The following is a 12,549-nucleotide window of genomic DNA, read 5'->3' as shown; positions in this document are numbered from 1 at the left end:
GAGGAAAAAATTTTTAAAAAGGGGTTTGGGGTTTTTTTTTTTTTTTTTTTTTTTTCTTTATTTTATTTTTTTTTTTTTTTTTTTTTTTTTTTACACACTGCCTTTTTTATATAGCATTATTCCCTAGAATTTTTTATTAAAATATAGAACACATTCCTTGCTCCAAATACATAAAGAATGGTAAGAATGGTTGCTATCTGTTTTATCAAAGAAGGACAAGAATTTCAAAACATCTTAATGCTATGCTCTTATCTTCATAAGGTATCCTCAGATACCTAGCTTCATTTTCAAGTATGATAAATGTTAGGTACTTCTCCCTTATTTTAAGTTATGTTCAACTACTAAGACCACTTCACTGGTAAGAATGCAGAAGAACCCTTTAAAAAGACAGGACTGAGCAGTATCAATTTCCATAAGGGATCAGTCTATTTGTTAATAGAGATATTTATGTCATTATGCTACTGAAGCAACACAGTGAAACTGCTACAATATTTGTAATTTTAAAATACAAGGCTATTCTGATAGAGCATATCAACAATAACAATGCAGATGATAAACAATAAGAGAAAATAGAAATGCCAGTCTATGCAGAAAAGGCGAAAGTGAATATATGTGTCACCTTTGCAGTCTTAACATTCCACCTAATCTTGTCAGAATGATGAGTCAGCTGAAATTGAACGCAAACATTTGTGACAGAACAATCCTAGAAATCCTTGTGCATTTTTTATGAGAGTATTTTTTAAAGTAGAATTCTGCAACCACTGCACCTTTACTGAACTCTGATGATTCAGTGGCATTCTCTCCCTTATACATTTTTCTGAGGACAATTAAGTCACATCATTTCTTAAATCCTACTGTAATTGTAAGGTACAGTATCAGTGTCGCAGTACATAAAATCAAAATGCTAGCTACTTTATCATGGGGGTTTCCAGAAAAAGAACATATCTAAACTACGGGGATAATGAAAAAGAGAAACATTAAACTTTAATCTTATATTAGTGTCTAACTTGAAAATAATTCATGCTAGGAAACACTTCCACAGGGAGCTCAAAAATATTTCAGAATAGCACATACAGTGACTTCTTCAGCCCAGCAAATTACATTATGTGTATTGCAATATCAAAACATTGTTTAATAAACTGCAGGTTTTTTCTGGATCTTTTTAACAACCTATTGTCAAGAGGATTTTCATTGAGATACTAATGCGTTCAAGTAACATTTATATGTTTTTTGCAATTCTATAAACACCTCAGATGAAATTTTGAATGCTGAGTGATTTTCAGTAAACTATAACAGACACAGAAGTAAAATAACAACTTGGTCTAACCCAAACTTAGGTAATCCAGAAGTGTGAGAGAATTCAAAATGCCTCTTAAGAATTCTGTTATCTGTGGTTAGTACTGAGCAATCTAGAAACCAGCTAATCAGGGCTGTTTTTTATTACTAGTGTTCTAATGCTACCTCAACTGGTAAATCATTTCAATAGACTAGACCAGTGGTCTCCAAACTGGGGTGCATGCAAGGTTGTGACTAACCTGATCTCCTTCTACGACAAGGTGACCCACTTAGTGGATGAGGGAAAGGCCTCTGGATGTTGTTTACCTGACCTTTAGTAAAGCTTTTGACACCGTTTCTCACAGCATTTTCCTGGAGAAACCAGCTGCTCATGGCTTAGACGGGCGTATGCATTGCTGGGTAAAAATGGATGGCCAGGCCTAGAGCTGTAGTGAATGGAGTTAAATCCAGTCAGCAGTTTGGTCACGTGGTGTTCTCCAGAGCTCAGTACCAGGGCCTGTTCTCCATAATATATTTACCAATTACCTGGATGAGGGAATTGAATGCACCCTCAGTAAGTCTGCAGATGACACCAAGCTGGGTGGGAGTATTGATCCGCTTGAGGGTAGGAAGAATCTGCAGAGGGATCTGGACAGGCTGGATCAACGGGCCAAGGCCAGTACGATGAGGTTCAACAAGGCCAAGTTCCGGGTCCTGCACTTGGGTCACACCAACCCCATGCAGCGCTACAGACTTTGGGCAGAGTGGCTGGAGAGCTGCCCGATGGAAAAGGACCTGGGGGTGTTAGTCAACTGTCGGCTGAACATGAGCCAGCAGTGTGCTCAGGTGGCCTGTAGTATCCTGGCCTGTATCAGGAATAGTGTGGCCAGCAGGACTAGGGAAGTGATTATCCCCCGTATTTGGCACTGGTGAGGCCCCACCTTGAACATTGTGTTCGAATATTGTGTTCAGTTTTCGGTCCCTCACTACCTACAAGAAAAACATTGAGGTGCTGGAGCGCTTCCGATGAAGAGCAACAAAGCTGGTGAGGAGTCTAGAACACAAGTCTTATGAGGAGAGGCTGAGGGAGCTGGGGTTCTTCAGCCTGGAGAAAAGGAGGCTGAGGGGAGATCTTATCACTCTCTACAACTACCTGAAAGGAGGGTGTAGAGAGGTGGGGGTCGACCTCTTCTCTCAAGTAACAAGCACCAAGTCAAGAGAAAATGGCCGCTAGTTGCACCAGGGAAGTTTTAGGATGGATATTGAGAAATATCTCTTCACTGAAAGGGTTGTCAAGCATAGGAACAGGTTGCCTGGGGAAGTGGTTGAATAACCATCTCAGGAGGTATTTGAAAGATGTGTAGGTGTGGCACTCACAGCCATAATTTAGTGGTGGACATGGCAGTGTTAAGTTTACAGTTGGACTCAATGATCTTAAAGCCTTTTTCAACTTAAATGATTCTATGAGTCTATGATCCCTGGGGTGCAGGGAGAAAATATTAGAATATCCATATACTGAGTGGTACATGCTCAAATTTTTTTTACTGATGGGATGCACAAATAAAAAAAATTGGAGACCACTGGTCTAGGCCATCTAGCATTTTTCTAATAATCTGCTGTTATGGTTGGGCACTTTATAAGTTCTTAGCTCAGACAACAGTGTTTCATTGGTAATGATGGTACTGTATTACAAATTTCAAATTATTTGTAACCTTGCTATATTGTGGTATGACAATATATGTGCTGGAGGCTGGGTATCTACCATAGCCTGTTCATTCAAAACAGCAGGGCACTTTTTACACCGCTCTGATTATCAGACTTTGGCTCATATCACAAAAGTAGTCAACCTTTAAGCATATGAACTGGAATCCTTTCAGATAAAACTTCTTTGGAAGATGGACTCCAGTAGCACATGTAATCCATTCCAGCCGTTAACAAGCACTCAGTACACAGAATCATACTAGAAGTAGTTTGAAATAAAACGTACCAAAGAACATACGATGTGGATGCTGAATCTCCAGCACCAAATGCTGTACTTCATAGTTAGATGCATTCTATCGGTTTACATGACTTGGTAACATAGACATGCTTCGAGATAAACATTCAGTTCTTGGCACTGGAGATGCAGTGGCTAAGGCTATTTTTAACTTTGTCTCCACATGCTTTGCTCTGATTTTGTTTAGCTAGAAGATATCCATTTGTGGAAGCCTTTAAGACATCAGTTAAGCCAACAGTCCAGCTCTATGCACTGTAGAGATGAGATGAACCACTTAACAAACATACTCAATAAAACATAGAATCCACTTCAAACTTTGTTTTACACCTGTGCTCAGATACAGCTCATCAGTATGAAATTTCATCTAGATGAATCTTGTGCATCAGATAAAAAAAAGCATCCCAGCAAACAAAATGTCTCTGTTGAACATCTCTGTTAATACTGTTTTACAACATTCCCTTATGATATTTCCTTGAAAGAAGTTTTCGCTGCTTTTCTGTTAAAACCATTTCATGTTTCCTATTCTGCCTTAGACAATAGACCTTACACATGATAGGGTAACTAACGGGATTAGGGCACCACATAAAATTTTAATTATCTTAGAAGTGTAATTAGGTTCAAGTAGTAAGCATTGCTCTATTAATACAGTTTACAAGCTTGCATACCTCAGGAAGGCATGTGTAGTTTTGGTGTCTTCCTACTGTGTTTTTGCAATCAAGTCATTAAAATGCAACATAAAAAAGCAACTAGATAGAAAACATCCTATGAAAGCAAAATAAGCTATGCTATTTTAGCGGAATTTTCTGCAGTCTGCCACTTACAAATCTTTTTCAGAAAATACTATGTATTGAACCGGTTTCTGACAAAGAGATGACTGCTGTGTTATAACCAGATGCGGTTTCAGCTTCAGTAGTTTGAAATGAATGCTTTCTGTTACTAGGAACTCCCTTATTTTTTTTTGTTTCCTTGGGTTTTGTTTTGTTTTTTCCCCTTACAATCAGTAGATTATCAACCAATAGAAGACATATAGTCAAAGCTTCAGCACCTGCTTTCAGGCAGTCTTACAATTTGCATAAATTAAGCATGGAGTCAATTTTAAAAGTGCTGTAGAAATAAGGCAGAACGTTGCTGAAATGCAACCAAATGTGCTACCTGTGGATGTTTTTGTCTCAATCCCTTTATCTCTTCCTCCTATGGAAGTGCTTGACTCTAAATATTTTTCAGCCCTACTACGTCATTAAAGTGATTAGAGGATCAGCCCTTCACACACCGTTGTATATGGTGGGGCACCAGAGGCTCATACATAACAGAAAAGGTCTTGGATTCTGGTCTTGGTTCCTTCCCTAATAATGCCTCACAGTCTTCTCCCCCCCGCCCTTGGCTTCAGTTGCTTCTGAACACTTCTCAGACCTCATTCTTCAATCACAATAGTTAAATTAGAACCCCCTGTTTTATACACAATTTAGGATTTTTTCACATGTCCTGTACGCATTACTTAACATTTACCTTTTCATCAGATCATTTGTCACCCACTCACTGTTTCAATGTCCGTATTTGCCATTATACTTCATTTCTCTACGAAAAATAATTCTCACAATTCACTACGACACTACCTGTAAATAGCTGTAGAACCTGAAGATTTTTTAAAAAAATGCAACTGATCCCCCTTTTTCCCTGTATATACAGTAACAGTATTCATGTATTTTGACAATAGTAAAAAGAAAGAACTTTCAGAAATCTATTTACCGCAAGAAAAGATCATACTGCGGATCTCCCTCAAACTCAGTTAAGCCCCTGACTAATTATGACATTATCAGTTATGATAGGACAATATTAAATTTCCTTCACAAATCTCAAAAAAGAGTCACTAGAATACATTCTTATAGGATGAATATAACCAAACAAAAACTTAGTGTAACAGGTCACATGGAAAATAATTAGGGCTTTTACATAAACTTGATTTACTTATATACTTGTCAAAAGCTATTTGCTGCTTAATGAAGCTGAGCTGTGTTTTCTCCTCTCATTCATGCTAAGTGAGATTCCATTTAAGAACTGACTTTTCCAGTGAGAACGAAAGCCACTGAAAACATTGCCCAGAATACCAGGTCAGATGAAAAGCACAGGAACTATGTTAGAGCAAGTAAGAAAATGCCCCGAGACCTAACTAGGCTTCAGGTGATGACTCTTACTGAGATATGTATTTAGCAAAAATAGAAAGTGAAAGAAAGCAAGAGGAAGTCAAAGAAAATTAGTTACTATGGCCACAGAGAGGAGGAGAGATTTTTTTTTTTTGCTGGAAAACAAGAGATTTGAAATCTCTTCTTGTTTATTTCTAATGTATTTAGTGAAGAAAGACATAAAAGACAAACAAGACTGTGGTAATGAAAATCTGATACACATTAATCTCCCCTCCTAAGGGCAAGAGCATCAAGAGTGATTAAATACTGGGCAACCAGAAAGGCTTGAATGATCGATAATATACTGGTTTGTTTTGTAAGCTAACTTTCAGCTATTTTTCTCTTTTCATCCTACAGAGCCTTCTGTCTCTGCAGGAGAACTACAGAACTATTTTGTTTGCTTTGGAAAGTAAATAATAATATTACTAAAATGATTTTACGTCATTGAAGTGGGATTTCAACTTAAATGGATGCACTATCTTTCTGCCCTTCCCTTCCACATGCAGCAGTATTTCATGATCTGCAAAACACAGGCTAAACTTGGTTTGGACGTTCATAAGACCAAATTTCCCAATAAAATATAAAATTCATTAGTTTAAATTCCTCTCACACCACAACAGGAATTACTAACAATGTTTCTTCTATATTCAAGACAGCTTGTAAGAGGGAGGTAGCTTGGTGAGGTGGTCTCCTCTGTCATTTCTGGAGCCATGCAGTCTTGGAGGCCACAGAGCCTATGAAACATAAGATGGACGAGAGCAGGAAAACAAGAAGGGATAATTCCTATTTTCACATGGAAAGTGAGTGAGTATACTTTTTCATCCAGAGCACCCAGACATTTGATATCCTTCCAGGAAAGCAGAGGAGTCCTTGCAATACACTCAGAGGTCCTAACAGTAATCAGAGTTTGATCACTAACAGATGTAAAGAAATTTGGGCCACCCCCAGATACTTGCCAGCATCTCTTCCAAATAAAATAAAAAAAAGTCAATCGACCTTTTCAGCGCCAGATGTCAAAAAGAGCGGATGCCCAGCTTCCTACACCCCATCATGCACATCTCTGAAAACAGTACAGAAGCAGCAAAACAGAGAGGAAAAATTGAGTATATCTGTAATACCAGTAATGGCAGCAACTGCTTGGGCCCAAAAGAAATGCCATCAATTGCCAGGGAACATCCACAAAGGCAGGACTCAATCCTGTTGTTCAATAATCAGGGAAGAGCAATACAGACACTTTGGCCATCTCTCATTCTACATTCTTTTTCTAGAGATATTTTTTTTTTGGTTGAGAGGTCTGTGATTGCAGTGAGTATCCATCATCCACAGAAGATGAGAGAAACAGATTAAAAAGCCCCTTCAGTGAGTACTCCCTAAGGAGTTTCTATACAAAAAATTGAGATAGCGACAGCAACAGCTATAGCATGGAGAACACTCATGTCCTTCAAGCAAAACGAGTCTCAAAACTACCAGAGCAGAAACAATCTAAGAGTCAAAACTGATATCCTCAACAACTACTGGCTTCATGGGTGGGGAAAAAACTTTGCACAACAGAAAAGGCAATCTTATGAAAAGCTCCTATTTCACTGGTGTGAGTGTGCCTGGACAGTGGTTCAGGCTTGCAAACCCCAGATTCTAAGCCAGAACTCAGTGTAATACAGACTGTGCTTTCCAGAAAAAGGGAAAAAAAGCAGTTTTAGAAGAAAAAAAACTAACTGAAAACAACAAAAGACTAATGAGAAGAAGAACTGACATAACACAATAGGTAATGAAATCACAGTCAACTAGAAGCAATGTAATATAATATGATACAATATAATATAAATAATCAGCTGTTGACAAAAACTAAAAGAACGGAGTACAAATACCTCTAATCTGAGAGGTAGAAGGAAAACACTGGCAGAAAAACTGAGCAACAGCATTGTCCCTCCTACAAGGTTAACAGTAAACCTTCTTGGTGCTTTGTGTTTCTCAGTAGTAGGATTGGTGGGACTGCATACTTCAAACAGTTTGAGCCTCTTCAAAAACCTCTTATTCTGAAAGGTCACTGGAGGGAAATCTATTTTTTGTTTGTGCTGGATCCAAACATACACAGAGCGATAACCTCAGCATTATCACCAAATTGTGATGCCTCCCATCACAAACCTTGGGGAAACTTTTTGTGGAGATCCTTGGCAAATGCTGATACACTTAGCAGATGAACATGAATACCATGATGAAATAAACCAGATCCAGGACTTACTGTGCAAAACTATGATGACAGCACACTCACTTGTTTATGTAATGCATTGTTCCTTCTGTAGAAGATGTAGGAAATATTTAAATGTTCTACTGCCCACTATTGAGATACGAAGCCAGTTTTGTGAAGTCTGAGTATTTTGAGTCACAGTTCTGTTCTTATGCACTATCCACCACAGCACTAATGACCACCTTTCCATCATTCGTGGTTTTTTGACATGGGATTAAAACCCACACTTGCTGACAAATCACTACACATTTTTTTCCACACATTGAAAAACATGAAAATGCTTTGAAGGATCAAGGTCAGTGTCTCTTGGCTGCACACAGAGGTTGCATGAGTTATTCCTGCTGGCATAAATAACAGATTCTGGCATACAGTATTAGGTAGGTGTATGACACCACAAGGTTTACAAACCAGATGATCTCTGAGAAAGTCTCAGAATAGGCTGATGCATATTTTTGATGGCAGAGAGTCTGACTTTGCTCTGAAATGAAGCTCACTGATACTGAAATCAGCTACTTTGTTCAGAAGATGTTCCTAAATACGGTTGTGTGGAAAAGTTAAAATCTTATGAATTCCTAAGTCACACAGAGCAACTGACCTCTAAGAAGACGCAATGTTCCCTGTTTCCCTTCTGGATGCTACCCCCTCTCTCACATTTTTTTATAATTTTCTACTCTTAGATCTTTATCACTGGAGTCTGTTGCCTCACAGACTGAAGACAATCTGACAGGAATGTGTTTCAGCTATTCATGAAAAGGATTTTCATATATTAAACTATTAAGTGAACGTATATGTCTAAAGAAAAAAAAGAGAGCTGTCCTGTCATTACTCAGGGGAAAACGTCTGTAATCTTAAATGCAGCCCTTAATACTTTATGCACATATGCTTTCATTTAAATAGCATCTATAGAAGAATTATGGGTGTTCTTTGAGGAGCATAAAATATGTTTCTGTGTGAAAGGGTGGATAATGGAACTAAAAAAATTCTGTGTCTTCCTCCATCTAAATTTACAGTAGTGCTTTACATCTTAATTTAGGAATTTACAATCAGTACTAAAAAAAATTTCTAACAAGATTTCTTAAAATTAACTACCAGAGGAGGTAACCATTTAACCTTGTTCTCTACACTGGAATATCCATCTTACACCACAAGTATTACAGGAATGACATACAATGGCAATGTCTTTCTTGCGCATATTACTTTTATGAATTGAACACCTGCTGCCAAATTCATTTCTGGTCTTGAGATGATGAGATATGCCTACATGAAAAACATATGGGTAAGCACTTAAAACCAGTCATTGACGTGATGAATGGAGCAGGGACAGCTCTGTGCCATCTGTTGCTTCTCTGTGTCATCACCACATCAATTCAGACAAGTCCTTCTGAGCTACAAACATCTGGAACATTAAGACAACTGATACTTAACTGGGAAGACAAATTTCATTATTATTATTAATAATACTGAACTAAAAGACATAGCTTTAACCTATGTTTAATGATGAAATGTCAGTCTCTGAACAGGAAACTAAGAAGTGATTTCACGCAAAGCTGAAAGGTTATTCCTCATTGTTCTTGTAACATAATTGATGTTTCTGAAGCGTGAGACTTATACAGACCCAGATGAGAACTAGTAATGCTACCCAGTTTATAAAAAAAAAAAAAAAAAAAGAACAATTAAATTCTTTTTTGCTGACTTGCAAATCCTGGCAAACCAAGTATTGTTTTTGAAATCTGTTAATGAGTGGTCTTCTCATTCACAGAGTCTTCCTCTAGAATAACAATCCCTCACAACATCATGTATTTCCTTTGTAATGACAGAATGCTGCAATGAAAGAGAGCATCTCTCGTATTATAAACCATAAGATGCTACTGTTGTCATATAAAACTACCTACAGGCACATCACACAGACTTTCCCTCATCGGTAATAGTCATAAATTGCTCTTTACTCTTGAGGCAAACTCCATATTGTAAACAAAATTGTATTTTGTCATGAATGTCATTAACTAGACATAAAGAAATGTTAAGTTTACTGCTATTCTTTTCCTCTCAAATGGAATTGCTTTAATTTCCAACCAGAAGATGTTCTTCAAAACCAGCATTGCCTGATAGGCTCACCAGTTCTATGCACACGAAATTATGTGGCTTGGAAGATCTCACCTTTTGGCGCAACATACTATGGCAGTGGACAAGAAGCAAAGCTGAAATCTGCCAATGTGTTTTTGCAAGTTTGAAAAGCTACTTACTTTTACAGTAACAAGTTACAGATGAATAATTCTGATGTGAAAAGACCAGAGAAAGTCAAAACAGTGATACTTTCTCAGAAGTATGGTGTAACTCCTGTATTACTGTCTTCATCAGTTCCTGCAGATTTTTAAAACCAGCAGGTACTGAAAATGAAGTGCCATTGCTTTAAATGGTGTGAAGAAATGGCAGTACATCCATTTATGCATTCGCTCACGTTTTCCTCCTCTGAAAGCTTCTTTTATGGAAACATTGGTCCTGAAAATCCTGTGACAGAAGACATTTTCACCTTCTGGAAAAGTTCTCAGGGGAGAAATCCATGATGGTATTTTCACTAGTTACTTGTTGAGTGCTCTCATTTTGGGAACCTAACACTTATGACAAAAGTCTAGGGAAGATAAGTTACAACCATTTCTGATTGATGCAGATGCTGAGGAACTGTAGTTGTGATTGGTTCCACACAATTATTCCCAAATTTGGTACAGTGCATGAGGGTAGTTAGGGCATATGCTCTCGCTTCTGCCATAAATACTTCTAATCGTATGCCTATAAGCACGCCAGACACTACTTAATTTTGGTAATCAGGATACATTGCCTCAATTATACCCAACACTGACCATACAAAATCATTCAAAGAAACAGTCACATATACGTACAGGCAATATTCTGGATACATAAACCATATATGATCTCACAGTACATATATACACATAGTAAAATCACACTCACATGCAAAGGTAAATATATTCTAAATAGTCCAGAATGGAAACATTATAGACACATGTTAAAATTTGCCAAGTATTGCAAATAAATTATCATATATATATTATAGAGGTTATTTTTTAAATTCCTAATGCATCTAGAAACATGCATTTCATTAATCTTCTAAAGATACTTTTTAATCAGCAGGTATACTGCAGCTTACAGAGTTTTTCCTCTTGCATAAAATAAGAGAGTCTCTGCTTACAATGTTGTCCTACCTAAGATGCAGTTACATGAATTAACAAAATCAATACATCTGTTTTCCTCGTTAATTATTTTGAGCTGTAAAAGAAGTTCATCTACCACCTTTTCCAGAGTATATGGATGCTGTCAAAGAGACTTCTTATTTATTTGTCCCAGTAATTATTGTTCTCTGTCTGATAAAGTACCCTCCTTTGCCATTGAAACAAGCAGTTTACTTTGTAAGGCCTATCAGAAAACATGAGTATTCCAACTCCTGTGAATATAATTCAGCAACCTGTCAAGTTAAATCATATATCAAAACCGGAGCTATTCTTCTTGCATATTTCATTAAATTAAACCCCTTAATACTTCATGTTTAAATAGGAGAGGGATAGTTGCGAGGCAAAATAACTCTGAACTACTGTGCATGGAAGAAGATTCTGTCCTGTCTAGAATATTCTCATTTGCTTTCTCTTATTTCCTTCTCTCTCCTTTTTCTGCTCAAATCCGCTTGGAGAACCTTTCAGAAGTTTAGACTCCCCCTATATTCACTGCAGGGATATTCAGTCTTCCTGTTTGCCAGCTGCTATTCAAAATACATATATACAAAGGAGTAATTTTCCATATATGGTACAGATTTGTCCATTATACTCACTGCTAGTGTGTCCTGGCATCTTCCAGTAGTGCCTTATTTCTTATGACTAACATCTATTATATTACAGCTTGACAAGTTCAATCACTTAGTGTGAGAGGTCAGCTGACTTCAGTCACAACGTAAAAAACCCCATTACCTGAACAAGACAAGACAGCTACGAAAAACAAGTAAAGGAAGTGATTTTTTCCAAACACTTTAAATGGCTCAGACTCAGAACAATACAATCCTACCTCCGCACTTACATGCTGGCACAACTGAGATCAATAAGTAACCCAGCCTTTGCTGTTTCCTCACATCTCAAGCATTTAAACACCAGCTGAGTGAGAAAGAGCCGAAAAAATCAGAACAGGCCTCCTTAGCAGGTGGGGGAAAAATGCATTCCTGTGACTACTGATCTTGGCTAATGCAGTAAGTTCCTAAGAATAAAATTATATTCTATTTCCTAGCATTCCATTTTAATTTGTTCACTGAACTCAGTTTGTACAATGAAGACAGAAACACCAGCTTTTTTTTTCTCCATCTTCAACATTAGCAAAATGTCAGTGGATTTTGATGTCTTATATTAAAGGAGAAATATTATTCTTTAGTATTTTAATCATTTTTGGTTATATAGTTTTGATGCAGTTCTCTGAACATCATGAAAATATTACATAACACTAATAAGTTTTGAAAACCTTCTTTGTTTCTAATACCGAAGTCTAAACATTGGATCTGCCCTAATAAATCATGCTCCGCTTGATAATTCAGGACAGAGGACTCCATGAATCTCACAGGAGAGAAAAAGACTCGGCTAAAGTGAGTTTTGTTATAGAGCACACTGCATTAGAGGTAAACTTCAGTGTTGATTGTTGTCACTCCCACAATGAAAGAGCTTTTAATGATTTTGAGTATCAACGACTTCATACTACCCTCTTCTGAAGAGTGATAGTACTGAAAAAAATGGATGTGCTTTTGATCTCAAAAGCAAAAGGACACTACATTTCTATTTCTTTTTTGGTATGAAAATATAACT

The 12,549-nt window shown here is 37.3% G+C and overlaps 1 protein-coding gene across 12 annotated transcripts in view; it reads right to left on the bottom strand.

Annotated features, from left to right (window-relative positions):
* The window catches only part of GPHN (gephyrin), a 278,428-nt gene that overhangs the window by 146,319 nt on the left and 119,560 nt on the right, over positions 1-12,549 (bottom strand). The gene's annotated exons all lie outside the window — the stretch shown is intronic.

This window comes from Calidris pugnax, unplaced genomic scaffold, assembly GCF_001431845.1.
Source record: "Calidris pugnax isolate Ruff unplaced genomic scaffold, ASM143184v1 scaffold56, whole genome shotgun sequence".
Classification (NCBI taxonomy): domain Eukaryota; kingdom Metazoa; phylum Chordata; class Aves; order Charadriiformes; family Scolopacidae; genus Calidris; species Calidris pugnax.
Note: the sequence above shows the minus strand (reverse complement) of the source record. Positions and strands in the feature narration are given on the sequence as shown.